This window comes from Theropithecus gelada, chromosome 6, assembly GCF_003255815.1.
Source record: "Theropithecus gelada isolate Dixy chromosome 6, Tgel_1.0, whole genome shotgun sequence".
In the NCBI taxonomy this organism is placed as follows: domain Eukaryota; kingdom Metazoa; phylum Chordata; class Mammalia; order Primates; family Cercopithecidae; genus Theropithecus; species Theropithecus gelada.
Genome location: NC_037673.1, coordinates 58413921 through 58433375, shown reverse-complemented (window position 1 = coordinate 58433375; position 19455 = coordinate 58413921). Strand labels below are relative to the sequence as shown.

The window sequence follows — 19455 nt, the reverse complement described above, 5'->3', positions numbered from 1 at the left end:
CCATATGAAAACATATATTGCCATACATTACCATCATACCTATAGGAAGTGGTTAGATTACAGCACTCAGAGGCCATCATTACTCTACTCTGAATCGGGGTATACAAGACAATAATCCCCTAGATCAGTGGGATCAGTGGTTTTCTTCTTTTTTCTACCCCTTTTTTAAAGTAGAGTCAGTCAGCTCAGCTTTCTTCTCAAAAACAAACTCTCCCCACCTTTATTCTAGGCAGCCACTAGCTGGCCCCAACCAACCAATATTGCAACTCTAAGGGGGTCCCTTTCACAAACTTTGACCAGAAAAATTTTTAAATTTAATAATCCTTTCTGTAACATGCATAACATATATCCCAATACAGCAATGTCTATGAGCAGCAACTGCTTATAGAATTGCAGGGCCCACCAAATCTCATATACACTACCACCTAAGTAACTCATAATGATGATTCTCTTCCATGTCACATACACAGGAAAGTTATACAGATGTATGGTTATTACACACACACACACACACACACACACACACACACACGGTACAAAATTACCAAGGTGGAAAAAGCCTTAAGAGGCCTTATACCTTAAACTTACACCCACACAGAAATCCTCTATGACAGTGGTCCCCAACCTTTTTGGCACCAGAGACCAGTTTTGTGGAAGACAATTAGATAATTTCCCATGGATGGGGGAAGGGGATGGTTTCAGGATGAAACTTCTACTGTTCCACCTCAGATCATCAGGCATTAGATTCTAATAAGGAGCATGCAACCTAGATCCCTCACACGTCCAATTCCCAATAGGGTTTGCGCTCCTATGAGAATCTAAGTCCACCGGTACTGGTCCACGGCCCAGGGTTGGGGGACCCCTGCTCTATGAGCTCCATGACCAATGGCCGTTTTGCTGCCTATAATGGCCCACACATGAGGCATTCACCCAGCCCCGGTGGCCATTTCCCCTTGGACAGCACTAGCTACAGCTTACTGCCTTCTACCACCACCGCCCACCAGGCAGTCCTGACCGGCTTGGCCAGAGGACAACTCCTCCATGCTCTCTTTCCCTACATTGCAGAGGAAGGCTGTCCTAAATTGGGGTGGATGGTAAGGGGGAGCATCCATTCAATCCCAACCTCTCTCTCTCTCAAAGCCATAAACAGTGGCCAAGGATAAGCCTGAAGGGAGTAAGAAGAATATAGTTTTGGGAACCTCCACGACTCAGACTGACCTCAGGATTTCAGGTGCCTGAAACTTGAATGCTACACAGTGAAGCCCTGGGCTCTTTCCCAGCCTTCCTCTATTGATGCTACTTTAATAAAATTCATCTAGCTGGCCACTGTTTCTTCCAGTTCCCCTTCATTCACAAAGAAAAGGATTGCTACCATGTGGGGACTCCGGAAGGGGTGGTGCACATGGAGCTGCAGAGGTAAAATTCAAGAATGACGGCCAGACAATGGTAAGGGTTTACACACAGGACATCTGAACCCCGCTTACTGTCTTCCCCCGCAGAGTCCACCCAGGTCAGACAGTTGAAAGAAATGCTACTCCTAAGAAATCTTTCAGAGGTAATATAATTTCACCTTGATCATTCTCAGCAACATTTAGTAAAATGAGAAAGGTGTTGCAATAATCTTTATCAAATGCACCAATGAAAAAAGAGCATTCCCTAAAAACAAGTCACTATTACTGCTTCACAATAAGAAATTTTGAGAATTGTCATGTAATAATCTTTGGTTTTCTTCCACAAATATTTTGTTTCAGAATGGATATTCCAGTCTCCTTTATGTCTTTTAATCAACAACTTTTTCTGAAAAACCACAATTAAAGAAAGGGTACATAGTAAATATTCTAAAATTTTTAAATATCTATGTTCCCATAAAGAAAAAGTCACATGAAAAAGTAAACACTCCAGCAAATCTCAAAAATGAATAATGAGGGCGGCCTTGCTGTAATATATGCAGATGTAATATAAACCCACAATAATTAAAAATTCTTGGGACAGGCACAGATCAAGACAAGAAAATTACCAAGGGATCATAAGAGAGAGTCTGGAAAGTTCCCAAGCACATTCTGTGCATTTAGTTCAAGGCAAACTCTTGTTTTCCACCTGTCATATATGTACTTGCACAGGCAAACCAGTTAATAGGAAAACTGACCATTTATAAAATCAGTCTCTTCCCACTTAACACTGTCACATTTCTCTTCACCAACCAACTCAGTGTCTTTGTCTCTCTGCAAAAGTGATATTGGAGATAATATTTTCCCCATCCCCACACCTTGAAGATGGAGAACGATTCTAATCACAGGCAAAGCCAAGACAATTAAGGATCCAAGAGTTAAACCAGTTAGTACTTAAAGAGTCTACCCGGAGATAACATAACAGATGCTTCAAAAAAGACTGATTTAACTATCAAAGAAAAGGCCTTGGCCAGGCACGGTGGCTCATGCCTGTAATCCCAGCACTTTGGGAGGCCAAGGCGGGCGGATCATGAGGTCAGGAGATCGAGACCATCCTGGCTAACACGCTGAAAACTCCGTTTCTACTAAAAATACAAAAAATTAGCCAGGTGTGGTGGCAGGCGCCTGTAGTCCCAGCTACTTGGAGGTCGGGGGGCGGGGGCTGAGGCAGGAGAATGGCGTGAACCCGGGAGGCGGAGCTTGCAGTGAGCCAAGATCGCGCCACTGCACTCCAGCCTGGGTGACAGAGGGAGACTCTGCCTTAAAAAAATAAATAAATAAAAGGCCTTATAAAAACTGGTGAAGCCCTCAAATAGTTTCTACAAAAATGACCTGCTTTATTCACATGAGTTATTCAGTACAAGTCAGAAAAGAAGTATATTGAATCTTGACATCACACAATTATGCAGGAGGGAATCCCACATATTATACAGTTTTGTTACTTAAAATTTACTATTCTTGTAAAGTTTTTTAAAAAGCAAACAATAAAATATTGTGACCTCCAAAACAATTTAAATCCAAGAGAAATGTGAAAGCACAAATAAACATATACATGTCTTATAGCATAACACTCAATATTCTGAGATCATCAAAGATTAAGGTGTTTTATGAATGTTCATTTTCCAAGTAATTCTAGATTATCTTGCAAATGCCCAAAAAATCCAATCATTTTTGGCAAAAGTATTTCTAAATGTCATAAATTCTACTCTGCCCCCCTAATCAGGTGACCATTTAGGGTGTTACTGAATGGGGAAGAACTCCAACAGACAACTGCAGATGCCAGTATTTTTAAAGTAGGCTCTTTTTGTTACCTTTCTCCACCATCAGCTACCAGGATAACTCCTCTCCTATACTGCTAACTTTATAGAAACTTCTTTGTCCTCAGGTAATGGCATCTTTAATTTGACTAGCTTTGTGGCAGCTATTTAATGCTCTGAGGCCTATTGTTTTGTTTTGTTTGGCAGGGCTAGGGGTGGCTCCCCTTACCTTTAGGTGAGCATGTTAAAGGAGAGAGGTTTTACTTTAAATACAGGAAAATTATACACATACACATAAAGGGCAGCTGGTATATTACTTTGTAAGACTACGCAATACAATGACTCAGTCAATATGCAGGAATTCAACCAAGACTACTTCAGGATTGTATAGTGGTGTATTTTGGCCTCTCCAATTTGAGAAACCTTCTTTGAAGTTCTACCAACTCATTCTCTGCGGATCCTAAATCATACGAGAGAACCCACAGGACAAACAAGGACACTGTTCCTCCCTCAATAATCCCAATAAGGCTGTGAGACACCCCCCAGCTGGTCTTACCTCTTAGGTTTTGTTTCAAGACAAAACAATGTTCCTGAGAACTGATTTTTGCCTTTCTAGAGTTTTGACAAACTATGATGACCAGCTGTTTTAGGGCTGCAAATGCAGAATCTTCCTCTGGGATAGTTAGCTGTTCTATATAACAGAATTGAGCATACAAAAGGGACAATCCTGCACTCTATGGAAAAACACGGATAATTAACTGTAGAAATAAAACTGAAATTATGCAAACCTTTTCTTAAAATATTTATTTGACTTTATAAAACATAACCAGTGAAAGACAGTTAATTCCACAAGAGCTTCACAGAACAAACTGTTTTATCATCATGCTGTCACAGAACCCAATAAAATGTTAGAATCCACATTCTTAATCTGCACGAACTGAAGAAAAACAAAGCACAAACCAAGGCATAGTGTTGTATAGTCCTTGGGAATAGACTTTGGTTTGGATCAGGTTCTGCCACTTAAATGCTACGTATCTTACATTAAATATTTAACCTCTCTGAATCTTGCTTTATTTGTGTGCAGAATGTGGCTAGAAATACCTCCTAGGGTTGTTTGGGGAATTAAAATGAAATAACATATGTAAAGCACCTGGCACATAGTAAAAGTGCTCATTAAATTTTATTTCCCTTTCCTTCCCTTCCCAGCTGGAGAAACAGGGGAGGGGTGTCGGACACATTCCCTTTCACCCATAACACTTTCTTTTTCTAAGCTACTGGAATCTTGAGGGGAGGAGGGGTCTAGCCTGTGGAGATGGCTTGGAAAATGAGAGGGATCACTGAGAATGTCTCAGTTAAGTCAGTCAGACAATACTAGAGGAATCACTGCTATTTGATGGCAAAACCAAAATATTTCAAAGAGTTACTTATACCTTTACTCAACCCAGCTCTCTTTCCCCATTTTCCTATTAAGTTCTGTCAACTCACAAATAGTTAATTTTGTGAAAGAGTGTTACTTTCATATAGAGAGAAACTAGAAAGTATTAGGGGAGAATCTTTTTTGGTAACCATAAAGGATTCTAAAATGTTATAATGCAATGATTCTCAAAGTATGGTCCTAGGACCCCCCAAGAGGTTCCTAAGTCTCTTTGAGAGGGCCCACAAGATCAATATTTTAAAAAATACTTATATCTAGACATTATTAGCCATTTAAAATCTTCTTCATGAATGTATGTTTAGTTTTCCAGTATCACATTAGTATGCAATGTGTAATATAATGATATCACATTCCAGTATCATTACAAACTGAACATAGAGACAGACAGCAAAGTCCAGCGCTCTTCTTTTAAGACAGACATTAAATAGGCTTGCAAAAATATAAAACAGTGTCACCCTGTTCACTAAAATATTTTTGTTCTGAGAACTGCAGATTTTTAAATAAAGATATATTGTTTATGTTGTGAGTTCATTACTGTTATTTGAATGTATAATTTTGTTTTCCTTTTTAATTTCAAACATAGTAAATATCATTAGATATAATTCTCATAAGCAAAAGCACTATGGGCACTTCCATTATTAAGAATGATACCAGAAAGTTGAAGAACTGCTCTTATAATGCACTTCCAAGATGTGGAAGAAAGAACTCCTCTTGTCTACATCATACTGATGTGGCACTATCTGCACTTAGATCTTATAGTAGGTCCAAAAGACTCAGTAGAGAAACACTGAAGGGACAAAGTTCTCACACATGAACACATACTCAAATCATCTATGTTAATTTCACATTAAAAAGATTAAGGTTTCTAGAAAGCAAATGTTTAATTCTTCACTGACATTCCAAATTAAGCTTAAGAAGTTAAGCTTTTCTTAAAACATATTTTTCATATCTTAGGTTAAATTTTAATTGCATATAAAAGGGAACAAGGAGACACATGATATCAGACTGAAAAAAAGGGATTTTAAAATACACAAGTAATTTCTAAAAGTTGGCCATTTTGTGCATATATGTATATACACTCAGTTAACTGAAAGACTGTTATAAACTCAAAGCATTAGGAAATTTCTAAGCTAAAATAAACTGGCAGACATGAAATAAACATGCACACTAAAAACTACTGCTTTCATGGCAGATTCTTTCCAAAAAAGTATGCGCCCTGTGTACAAGGCGCCCAAGTAACATATTCTTTGTTGAAAAAGAATTTAACAGAAGCACTGGTGTAGCACTTACACAAATACATCTTTTACCCTTTTCCTAAATAAAAAGAACCCCCAGGGAAATTAAAGGCAGAAACCAAGGCAATGTAATGTTATGGCTGAAAGGGTGGCAAGGGTTGTGAGGAATTTTTCTGTAATTTTTTTAAAGCCAAGTCTAAAAATGCAAAAGTGTTAACCCTCCCATGATAATGTATTCATTGGTTAACTAAACCCACTGCATTAGCCAAATGTATAGTAACTAATACTTGATTATGTAACCTTGGTAAAGTAGATGAGTTAATCATTGCCCCCAAAAAAACCTTTTTACCTTTCCCAACTCTGAGAACTATTGCACTTAATCTAACACGCCACACTACAATAATCGATATTAAAAACAAAAAGTTTTAATGTAAATCATGTACAATTTCCAGATCAGCAGAACAAACAACATAAGGACCCAAGATGGAAACTTGTATAAAATATCATATTCCTTTTCAACTCCATAATTTTCTCAAAGGGAAATTCTAAATTAAAGGGACTGCATCCTGTGAGCTGGCTAATTAAATCCTCTAGCACTAATTTCTAATGCTAAGCTTAAACAGCTTATAGGAAGACATTAGGAGATTTTGCCAGCAATCACTAATGAAGTGGTTTTCATCTTTCCGAAAAAAATATTTTTTAAAGGAAAAGCTTTATTTTAAGACCACCTTAAAAATGCCTATTTGGAACTGAATCACTCCTACACTTCATTAATATTTGAGAGAAAAACAATGGCAAATTAATGCAAAGGCCAGACTGTAAACCACAGTATACCATACAAACAACATAAAAATTTATGGAGCATGCATTGGACGGGCCCAACTAAAGAGTTCCCAGCAGTATTCTGCTCAGTATTGGTTGTTTTCTCGTTAATGTAGATTCTTAGACACCATTTTCTTACAAGAATCCATGTGATCAGAATACCTGTATTAGATATGAGTGGCATTAATTATTTAAAATTATTTTTGAAAATAAGACTCTTATCCACTAATTCGGATATCTGCAATGGGCACCTAGAAGTAGCACTAGTTTAAGGGGAAGTGCTAAAATTAAAAAAAAAAAAAAAAAAAAAAAAAAGGCGTATCACTCTGTCATACCAAATCCAGAAGTGCATAAGGGTTCCTCACCACCAACAACAAATTGCCATCAACTAATTTTTCAAGATGTATTTCTGTATTTTCACTTGCATATTTAAGGGAAACCATCATTGTCTAGCCTCAGATTCTGGGTGGGCAGTTGGGGAGGGGGTTGTGATTAAAAGAAAAATTGGTGGAATTTGAATTATTTTCACAACTGTAACTCTGAAAAATGCTTAGGAATGTAAATTATTTACCCCAATCTTTTAAACGTAAGCTGCTTTCTCTGATGCCAACCTTTTCTAATACAAGGAAAGCAGCTCTGGCCTTCCACCCTTCTTAAAGGTGGGGACAGCCCTGGAGCCCTTCCTCTCTAGGATCCCTTGTCACCTGCACACCCCACACTGCCCCCACCTCAGTTCACTACTCCTTCCTCTCAGGGCTCACTTTGGCCTCTCACCTGGGTCCCAAACTTCTGAAGTGCAGATGAAGTTTATTGGAGCCCTTTGGTGCCCAAGTGGCACTCTTAGCATCTCTGCATGCTTTGTTTTGCCTCCCAAGGACCGGGTGTAAATGAGGAGGAAGCCGAAGATCCTTTTACCTATTTATTTCCCATTGCTGCTCACAGCAAAACAACCTTTGGAAATGCTTGGCTGTTTGCTTTAGGGGTGGTGGTGAAGAGGAAACAGAAGACTAATTCTGTTTACCAGAGCCAAGAGGAAGGGGAAAGTATGCTCAGACCTGGGAGGGGAGAATGTAGGCCTTTGGCAGCCAAATTCTTCCACCCACACGATGGAGCTCTCGCCTGATCCCTCACTGCAACATGAGCCCTCACATTTTGGCGCTAACCATTCCTAATGTCTTGCCCTATGCCCAGGCTCTAACCCACTTAATTCTCACAACCATCCTGCAAAGCAGGCATCATATTCCCCTTTTTACAGGTGAAGAAACTGATGTTCTCTAGGAGAGGCAGTGGTAGTACACACTCTGGATTAAGTAGAACTGAAGGGAACACAAGTTTTCTACATCTCAAACAATAAACTTACACAAATAAAACCTTTCTACTCCAACACATAAATGATTTTCAAAGATGAGGGAGGCAAGGAGCGGTGGCTCATGCCTGTAATCCCAACACTTTGGGAGGCCAAGACGGGCGGATCACTTGAGGTCAGGAGTTCGAGATCAGCCTGGCCAACATGGAGAAACTCCATCTCTACTAAAAATGCAAAAAAAAAAAAAAAAATTGGCTAGGTGTGTTGGTGTGCGCCTGTAATCCCAGCTACTTGGGAGACTGAGGCAGGAGAATCGCCTGAACCCAGGAGGCAGACGCTGCAGTAAGCTGAGATTGAGCCACTGCACCCCAGCCTGGGCAACGAAATAAAAACCCCGTCTCAAAAATAAAAAAAAAAAAAAAAAAAAGGAAAAGAAAAAGAAAAGAAAGAAAGAAAGATGAGGGTGAAGCAAACTAACAGATCCAGACACTTGAGTAAACTCTGCTAGGGTTAAGAAGCTTGGAGGCAGAGCTCTTTCATCTCTGTAGCCCAAGGATCCAGCACAGTTCTTAGAATAGGCCAGGCCCTTGAAAGTATATCAAATGAAAGAACTCATGGGGTTCCTCCAAGTAATGCCCTTCCTGCACTGTAAAAGCCACAAATAACTAAATGCTTTGGCCCCAAGCCCAGGATACTTTAACTTAACGAAAGACTATTTTTAAGAGTCCACTCCTCTCTATACTTCAAGTTAAACTGGAAGCTCAGAGATAGCAGGGGTCTGTGGCATCCCCATCACAGAGGACTATTCTTGGAGGAGGTGCTCCAGAAGAATTTGTTAAGATGAAAGAACACACAAGCACTCTTGGCATGTGGAACATATAGATGGGTGGTTCTCACACTGGAATGTGCATATGATAATAAAGATTGCAGGACCCCATACGTCCAAGGTTTCTGGTTCTACCCAGGTGATTCTGATACTGCTAGTGTCCAGGGACCGAAGTTTAAAAACCACTGACTTAGAAGATTAGAATTACAGCTTCAACAAGCCTTTTCTAGCCAAGACATATTTGAGCAAACATAGTAAATGGAACAATGAAGAATGTATAACTCAGGGTATTAAAAGTATATATAATATCTAGCTTCTTATGAAACCTAAATGTTCCCATTCTAAGTCAGAAACTGGTCTGAGCACCACAAAATAAAAGTAAAAATAACATAATAACAAAAGCTGTTATCACAGTTATTAATACTTAAAGCTAGACCATCTTTTCAGTAAAATCTTCATTAAAAATCTAAATTAAAATACAAAAAGTTTTAAATAATCAGAGAGTATTTACTTCTGCAAAGAGACTGTTTTACAACATCCCTGGGACTCCTCACAATTGAGAGTTATTTGTATATTAGAAACAATTCAATTAACGAAAAAAATATATAGGCAGCTATTTTAGTAACACATTTTTCACCTGAGGCAAAGTAGACCTTATGTGAGAAAGTCAGAGGCAACAGAATGCAGGATGGCACAAGGTGGGGCAGGACTGAAGAGAATTAGCACCTTCTAAAACAAGATTGGTCTTCCTTCAAGCTCCATCACTATCTCAGCTCGCTGAACTTGGCCTTGACGTTTTCATCTATAAAAAGGGATAATACCTATTTTGTAGGGCAGCTGTAAGGACAAGAACTGACTATATACAAACCATTACAACTCCTTTAATGGAATGCCTGCCATCATCATTATTGTAATAGAAATGCCACATACTCTGGAAAGCTTGGCGTTTTCAACACATGCACTAAAACCCTAGCCTGCCAGTGTGAGTGCACTTGCTGCTGGAAATGCCAAGCTCCCAGGAGCATGCTGGCATTCTACTACAATAATAGACTAGGGTTTGTTGTTGTGCTAATACATAGCTAATATATCCATACTTCCAAACTAATAGAACTGCTATCATTTTTTTCTGTTGTTCCAATTTTACATAGCACATTTTAAAAATGTAATTTGAAGGAAAATGAAAAGAATTTAGAAGACTTAATTTTGCCACAAAACAACTTTTAGTTTTAATCAGTTAAAGAAATGTTTCACCTTCCCTTTGAAGATTTCTCTCTACTAAAACATAAAACACCTCTTTTATCCCTAATGTTTGCCTTCCATGTGAGGTATATAAAATTATTTTTTACAGCTTCGGTCTACCTTGTCACTGAGGGGAAGACTAATTCAAAGTTGGGTACAAGAGTAAGGAGACTTGTAATTCTTGTTTTGGGAAGAAAAAGTGACCACAGCTTTCTATCTTCACTAATTTATGGCCTGACAAGCCAAGCAAAGTCAGAGCTCCTGCTCTCCTCAAAGAATCTCAAGGAACACTAGCTCCTGCCAGGACTGTAAGTTATTGTCATTTCCCTTACTGTAGAGAGCCAGCTGGGAAGAAAATCCTCTCTGCCCAATTTGTATGCTTTAAGAACAATGAGGTAGATATATTTTTACCCTGGCTAAATGGCACACTTTTTCTTAAATACATAATGAAAAATAAGCAAAGAGGTCATCTGTTCAAAACGCAGATAAAACCGGCTAAGTCATTACCACCCATATCTTGGAGCACTGTAATTACAGGTAATATTTTATTTTCCTTGCTTTAGTTGGTTGTGGGGGGAAAGTGTTTTTTCCTGAAATTTCTACAACGAACACATACTGCTTACAAGAATAAAAACAAGTGCTTTCACTAACACTGAATGAGTGTTCAAAGTCTTCCTGAGTAAAGAATTTGACTTATAAATGATTTCTAGCACCTCTTCTGTGAGCCTCGTAATAACCACACCCCCAGTACAAACACTGATGTCATCAATGCAGCTCTGCCTTACTGACTGGTCCAGCCTACTATAGCAACAGGGCACTCCAAAGCTTTCCACTGGATGCTGAACACACCTTATGGCTTAGCCACAGTTCACAGAAGAGGATGGGCTACACAACTCAAAAGAAAGACAAGGCAGAGACTGGGACTCTTGATTCTAATTTCAGCCATTAAGTAATTTTAGCCCCATTGGTAAGTTATTTAATATCTATTTCTTGTTCCCTCTTTTTCTCTCACTTATTAAAAAAGGGAAATAGATAATGAATGATTTCTAAAACATTATGGAGGGAGGCAGCAGTAATAGAGAGCCAATCATGACAAGATATGAGGTGGTAGTTGCTATACTCACTTATATAGCATGAGACTTTTGACCTCCCCTGGCTACTACAGGGTTGAATCAATGGTCATCTCAAATGACCTGGTGGCTTTGGCTCAGGGAAGAGGAGAGAGAAAGGACAAATATGACAATAGCTGGAGTCACATTTATGTCACTGGCATTTGGGGGGAAATTTTTTTAAAACTTCAAAATAAAATACAAAAGCAAGTAAGTATTTTTTACCAACATAATTTTTACCTATCTGCCTGAAAGTGAGATTCTTAGGGCATTATATCTTTTTGTCGTGTTCTATATAGCTGGCAAAATTTCCAGCTGTATAAAGAAATTTCAGAGTACATAAATATAGGTAGCGTTTATCTATGCAAAATATATAAAATATAGAATAAATAATATAGAAACATAAAATAAAGCCCATTTAAAAACGGAATGAAACCTATGGATTACCTTGTCTGTCTTTGCTACATAAAAGAATGTATTCTTTCTCTTATTATCTATTATATATTATGAACATTATATATTATGACTACTCAACAACCACTTCCTTAATCCCCTACTGCACAACAGGAAATGTATATACAAGTCTCCCAGGAGGCATCCAAGAATAACACAGGGTTCCAGTTCTGAGAAGTCACTGCATTATTGGACAATTTGAGTTAACAAGACAGATTAAGTTGGATTTGGAAATAAGTAAGAAGAGATAATATCTAATACAATGTAAATTTTAGAAAGAAGAGAAACGACAGTACAGACCCCCATTTCCGAAGCCATGTTCTACGTGTGTTAACAGAAGAGGGAAAGGTTCCCAAGGTCTTACAAGTTTGGATTAATTTTCACCACCCTTTTCGAGATTCAAAAGCACATGAAAATGGTAACTGTTGTAAGAACTCATACAGTAACAGTACACCTAATGAACTCTATTTACTAGTAAAAGGTCTAGAATAACTGCTGTAAGATCAAAAAAAAAAAAAAAAAAAAAACCACACACACATAATTCAGGATAAGCAGTAGAGCTGATAAACAGAACTATGGGCTCAACTGAGTTTAGAATCATCAATAAGCATGAGCCAACTGAAAGGATTCTGTGATTTTTCTCCAGGAGTTGAAGACTACGTGGACATGTATGGCTGAAAGGCTGGAGATACCACATCATCGATATCCCTCATCCACTGTGAAAGAACCAAGTATTTAATGGAAAAGGTAAACATCGTTGAAAGTCAACCTTCTTATAATGCAAGACAAAAGAAAATACACCAATGCTGTTGTTATGTGCAGCACAGTCAAAACTTCACCTGGCATACTATCAACCAGAAATATCTATTAATATTTGATTAAACAGAATACCACACACTCTTGACTCACATGGTTGAGAAAATGCTGACAATATTTTATATCCAAATCCTTGAAACTTGAGTGGCAAAGCTCAAATTCCCTTTGCGGGAGGACCTGAAAGAGTCTAACATGAAAATACTGCATTGGAGTTTATTCTGTAACACAACAGAGATCCATGGCTATACGCAAAAAAGACTCTTAAGATCTGGTGGCACTTAGAAGTACCTAGAACAGTGCCTGACACATGAATACTTGTTGAGTGAATGAATAAATAAAAATGTAAAGTTTTTATTTAATACGAGGTTAAATGAAATCTGAATACTCTACCAGAGAGTTTTATTGTGAGAAGCTGTAAGATAGCAAAGTCTGAAAGCAAATGATCTATGTATCTTTCCCAGGATGTATATATGAAAGAGTTGTGACTAAGAACTAAACTCTTATTGTAGATAATATCCCTGATTAAAGGGTGACTTTTGCAAAACCCTCACAAAAATTCCACCAATACTATACACTATACTACTATACACAAATAGAAATGTGTTTTTACTTACTCCTTCTGAAAGCATCTATAATATAAAGGAACAGATATATTCCATTTTATTAGTCCAAAAAGAGCATGTTTGTTGGATATTGATAATAACATTATTAAAAAAAATCAGAAAAAAAACCAGCTACTGGTCCAGGGATCTAACTACAATTTTCCTTTCAATATCAAATAACTGTTCAATAAAGCTATTTATGAACAATGATTATCTTATGTTGCTAAACTTTAGGATTTAAAATAAATTTTACAATAGATAACTATGAATCACTGCCAAATTTTTGACTTGTTTCTTTTTAACAAGAAATGTAAACTCAAATGGTTTCAAATGTGAAAGAGTGCTAATTAAGTAGCAATTATGTACATAGTGGCTTAGGCTTCAGAATCAAAATATGTGTCTGAAGAATGGTAGTATAAATGGAATGAGAATTGACCTGGGAAAGAGACTTGAGTTTTAATCCCAGCTCTGCTACTAATTAGCTGTTTACCTGGAGTCTTTGGCCTTTTTTTTTTTTTTTTTGAGAGGGAATCTTGCTCTGTCGCCCAGGCTGAAGTACAGCGGCGTGATCTCGGCTCACTGTAGCCTCTGCCTCACGGGTTCAATCAATTCTCCTGCCTCAGCCTCCCGAGTAGCTGGGACCACAACTGCCCGCTGCCACACCCAGCTAATTTTTGTAGTTTTAGTAGAGACGGGGTTTCTCCATGTTGGCCAGGCTGGTCTCGAACTCCTGACCTCAAGTAATCCACCTGCCTCAGCCTCTCAAAGTGCTGGGATTACAGGCATGAGCCACAGCGCCCAGCCTGGCCTCATTTGTATACCTGCAAAAGAAAGCTGAAGGACTAGATCAGTGGTCTCTTACTTTCTTTTTCAGAAGGTTGGGAGGGAGCATAGATCACTAGAGAATCTGAAAAAGGGGCCAAATATGCACAAAATTATGTAGAGTATTTCAAAGTTTAGGATCTCTGTTATCTACTCATTTATTTAGGTTAAGGGCATTCTTGTAGATCTCCCCATATATCCTCAAACTCTAAAATTTTCAGATTCTAAGTAAGTCAAAAGCAGCCAAAATATATATACTCATAGTCAAAATGCATGGTGAAAACCTAGACTTTTGTCTCAAGTTATTTTTCTCTTTGGTTTATAATAAAGACTTTTGAGGATGCTTTTTAAGAATTTTATTGTATTCTTGTTTATTTGGTGTATTTCAAATGTTTATTTGGTATATTTCCAGTCATTTAGAGGTAACTAGAATACTTATCCAAGCACCTCCATGCTCAGAGGCAAATATATGTATCCAACCTCAAAAAGACTGTATTATTATCCATTCTTGAGAATAGGTGACGATTTAAATATAGTCCACATAATATGGGGCATCAAATGATAAAACAAGACTAATTCTAGAAGAGGTTTTCAATGGGAATTAAAGAGGGGGGAAATTTGAGAAATAACTGGCATAATGTATATGATTCAATGACTGATTATTGCCCTATTTCATCATAAAACTAAAATAACATACAGATTAAATGCAGACAAAAACACAAGTACTTCAGTATCGTCAGATACTAGTCAAAAGACATATGGGGCTGAGTGCATTGGCTCACGCCTGTAATCCCAGCACTTTGGGAGGCCGAGGCTGGTGGATAACCTGAGGTCAGAAGTTCAAGACCAGCTTGGCCAACATGGTGAAACCCCATCTCTACTGAAAATACAAAAACTTGGCCAGGCATGGAGGTGGGCACCTGTAATCCCAGCTACTCGGGAGGCTGAGGCAGGAGAATCACTTGAACCTGGGAGGCTGAGGTTGCAGTGAGCCGAGATCACACCACTGCACTCCAGCCTGGACAACAAGAGTGAAATTCTGTCTCAAAAAAAAAAAAAAAAAGATAAAAAAGATATAGGGACCACTTATTTAGTCACAATTGTTATGTTTATAAAGGATACTCTACTTGCCTAAAATATAAATATATTGGATATATAATCAAGGAAAATTCCTCAATAAAAACAAAAACAACAAAATGAAAACGGCCTGAGAACTGAACTATATGGCTAGTTTTCAGGCTCCAGAATTTTGAGGAAAAAGGAAATTGCCATACATGTATAAATTGAACACATTAGCTCATCAACTGTTTCATAATCATTCAAACTAATTTCTTTGGCACAGTACAAACCCTGCTACTTGAGGTTAAAATTGCTTCTTTTCTCTAAGGTAGACAGGTAGTCAGAAATTGGAAAAGGTTTAATCTTCAACAGAAATTTATTTCCCTGCTTCAGAAACCTATAAATGTTAGTACTGTAAAATATGATAGAAGAAAAGATACAATAAATGACAGCTACAGCTCTATCTTACTACTGGTCTAACTGGTTCTCTTTCACTTCTCTCTCCTCCTAACATTTATTCTTTCAAATTCTTTCCACACTTTCAACCTCTACTGAATACATTTGTACCCTGCCTCTTTCCTTTATCCTTTACTCTGCTATCAAAGTTACCTTTATATACATATGCAGAGCAGGAGAAATTCATCTGAAAGGCTAAGACAATCGTTTCTTGTGGCAGCTGTATTCCCAGCAACTGTAAACTCTACCTGGAACATTTATAAACTAGCTGGGGACATCTGCAGTTACTCTAAGAATAAGGTTTTTGTTTTCTTTTTTTTCCTTGGGGGGGGCAGTTCTGCCAGTCTGTTAGGAGGACAAGTCTACATTTACATATTTTTTTACATATCAAAATTCAGCATTTTGTTAACCAAGAAAGTAAAAAATCTAGCCAGATTAGAGAAGTATTAGCCTTAAAATATTATCTTAAAAACTAAGAAATTCCACTTAATTCCCTTTGATGATTCTCCTAAAACAAATTTTGTTTCTGATTTTTTCTAAATAAATATATGAAAATTATATTCACATTCTGTTTGAGAAGGCCTCCAATATATAAAGTCTTTCTTTGAAACTGAACTCTCCTGGTATAACAATGACAGCCCTATGATGATATAATTTTAAGGGAGAAAATCAGAAATGAAAGAGACTGATACCTTAAGGGAAGATTATGCTGGCATAATCAGATTAAATGAGGTTCCAATTTTCAAGAGTGTGACTTTACAAACAGTAGTACTAAATAGGCCAAACCTTCAGCTCTCAATAATTCTAAAGAATAAAAGGTTCAGCCTGAATAACTGAGGGAAGGTTTATTCTTGAAACCAGTATTTTCATTTTACCAGGTGATGAAAGTCTTTTGAAAATGTATCAACACTTTCCTAGCTTCCTAAACAACAGTGTAACAGTATGGTGGTTGGGGGTGGAGAGGGGGGTCACCACAGCGCTGCAGAATCTAACTTAACACTTGCTTAACACACAAAGTTATCATTATGAACAAATTTACTGTACTAGGTCCTCCCAGTAGTGCCCTCACAGCCTCACTAAGCTGGGCTACCAGTCCTTTAGCTTTAGAGATCTGCACTGCCCTGCTGGCCAAGTGCTCGGTCTACTCCCTCTCTCCTTCCTTGCAGAAACCAGGTGCCCCTTCTCATTGCTGACATCTTAATAGATGCATCCCTCTGGTTCTTCTAAAATGCTGTTTAAATCTAGGAGTTTGGAAACCAGATAACCACTGTTTTTAAAGTTTTGTATAAGTAAGAGTAAATGAGGTCCGAGTACAGGTCAAAGATTTTCTTCTGAGTTCAGGCTTAAGCTTCAGTGCGGGGATATTGGTGAATTTTGCTCGGCAGCTTCACAGGCTCTTCCTTTGTCCTTGTTTCACTGTTCTCAGCTGCACCCCAGATAGAAAATAATCGTTAAGAGAAAATGAATGGACTTTTGCAAGTTTTCCACAAAAGTGCCATGAACTTGAAAAGGAAAATTCTAAAATTACTTCTCATTACTAGAAATACATGATGTGGTAACATCTTTAATTACTACTGCTAATATTAACAAGGAAGGAAACAATTTTTTTTTACAAATTACTTTTCTCTCAAAAATAAAATGACTTTGAGGATAAACTATTTAAATCTAACACAGGAAAGCCATTTTTCCCCCAAGACAAATATCTATTTTTTTAAAAAAGACACACCCAGATCTTGGTTTCTAAATACTACTCACCAAGAAAGGGAACCAAAGCTCCTTAAAGGAATGCCTGATTCTAGGACTGGGACACAGAATCTACAAGATGAACCTGGAGAATGTGATGGTGCCAGAAAGGAGGTGCAAAGAAAAAAAAACACCTTCACTGGGGGCAGTGGCTCACGCCTGTAATCCCAGCACTTTGGGAGGTTGAGGTGGGTGGATCATTTCAGGTCAGGAGTTCGAGATCAGCCTGACCAACATGGTGAAACCTTATCTCTACTAAAAATCCAAAAAAATTAGCCAGGCGTGGTAGCGCATGCCTCTAGTCCCAGCTGGGAGGCGGAGGTTGCAGTGAGCCGAGATCACGCCACTGCATTCCACATTCCAGCCTGGGCAACACAGCGAGACTCCATCTCAAACAACAACAACAACAACAACAAAAACTTAGGGATAGGCACAGTGCTCATACTTGTAATCCGAGAACTTTGGGAGGTCAAGGCAGGAAGATAATGTGAGCCCTGAGCCCAGGAGGTCAAGAACGAGCCTAGGAAACATGGCTTATGAGATCCCATCTCCACAAAAAATTTAAAAATTAGTTGGGTGTGACGGCATGTGCCTGTGATCCCAGCTACTCGGGAGGCTGAGGCAGGAGGACTGCTTGAGCCTAGGAGATTGAGGCTGCAGTAAACCATAATTGTGCCGCTGAATTCCAGCCTAGGCAAGAGTGAGGATTCATCTCAAAAAATAAAATAATATAATATAAAATTAAATTAAATTAAATTTTAGGGAACTCTCCCAATCTGAAAGAGCTGCCAACAACCAGGCTGCAAGTATTTGAGCAACAAAATCAATCGTGACAATGTTAGATTATAACTCAAAGAATAAAATAAGCATTTATGAGACCATACTGATATAAATAATGTATTAAATAAATAAATGGGGGAAGGGACACAACTTTCTAACAGAAGAATTTCAATTAACAAATGCAGAAGGAATGACGGAAATAAAAATATTAGAACAACATAGTAATAATTGCTGCAAAGAAGATTCACTGATGAATGATAAAATTAGTGGGTAAAGCTTTAAAGAAAAACAGAATATTTGCATAGCCTCAGAGTATCTTCCCCCCCAATATTTTATTAATAACTATGGTGATTTTGGCATATATATACAAATTATTTGATACTCCTCCTCCTGTGGGTGGAGTTTATTCTCTCCTCCCAGTGTGTGGACTGGACTTTGGTGACTCCCTTCTAATAAAAAAAGAAGCATGGTTATTCTTGACAAATGCTAAGACAGTAAAAGTGGCTGGGTGTGGTGGCTTACACCTGTAATCCTAGCACTTTAGAAGGTCGAGGCAAGTGGACTGCTTGAGCCCAGCAGTTTGAGACCAGCCTGGACAACATGGCAAAACCCTATCTCTACAAGAAAACACAAAAATTAGCTAGGCATGGTGGCACACGCCTGTAGTCACAGTTACTTGGGAGGCTGAGGTAGAGGATCACTTGAGCCCAGGAGGTCAAGGCTGTAGTGAGCCAAGATCACGCCACTGTAACCCAAACTAGGTGAGAGTAAGACCCTATGGCAAGAAAAAAAAAAAAAAAGAGAGAGAGAGAAACAGAGAGAATGGATGTAAAGTGTTCTCACCACAAAACACAAAAGTGATAATTGTATGAGGTAATATATATGTTAATAAGTAGCTAGATTTAGTCATCCCACAATGTATATAATACTTCAAAATAGCACGTTGTATACGGTAAAATACGTACAATTTTATGTCAATTAAAAACAATAAACTAAAAAAAGGAAAAAAGAAAAAAGCGTGGCAAGCAAAAATAGTAACTTTAAAGTGAAGAAACTTGGCAGATATCATCTTAAATGAGCCAGTGATCAAGGCTAGCATAGCCAATAATATATCATGTTGCTATCATGTACTTCCCTGATATGATGCAATGAGAAGTACCCACCATCACTTCTGCGGTATTCCTGCGAAAATCGCAGTCTCAATCTAATAATAAGAAAAGCATCAGACAACTCAAACTGAGGGTCCTTCTACAAAGCATCTAACCAGTACTCTTCAAATGTGTCAAGGTCATAAAAGACAAAGAAAGACAGGTAAGTTGTTGTAGACTGGAGAAAACTAAGGAAACATGATGAGTAAATACAATATGGTATCCTGGACTGAATCCTCAAAGAGAAAAAGGATATTAGTGGAAATGCTGGGAAAATCTGAATAAAGTCTGTAGTTTACTTAATCGTATTGTACCAATGTTATTTCTTAGTTTTAATGAAAGTACCAAGGTAATGATAATGTAGATATTAACATTAGGGGAGGTTGGGTAAAGCATATA

At 38.0% G+C, this 19455-nt stretch overlaps 1 protein-coding gene across 2 annotated transcripts in view; it reads right to left on the bottom strand.

Annotated features, from left to right (window-relative positions):
* ZSWIM6 (zinc finger SWIM-type containing 6) overlaps nt 1-19455 on the bottom strand; it is a 223983-nt gene that overhangs the window by 83630 nt on the left and 120898 nt on the right. The window lies entirely within an intron of this gene.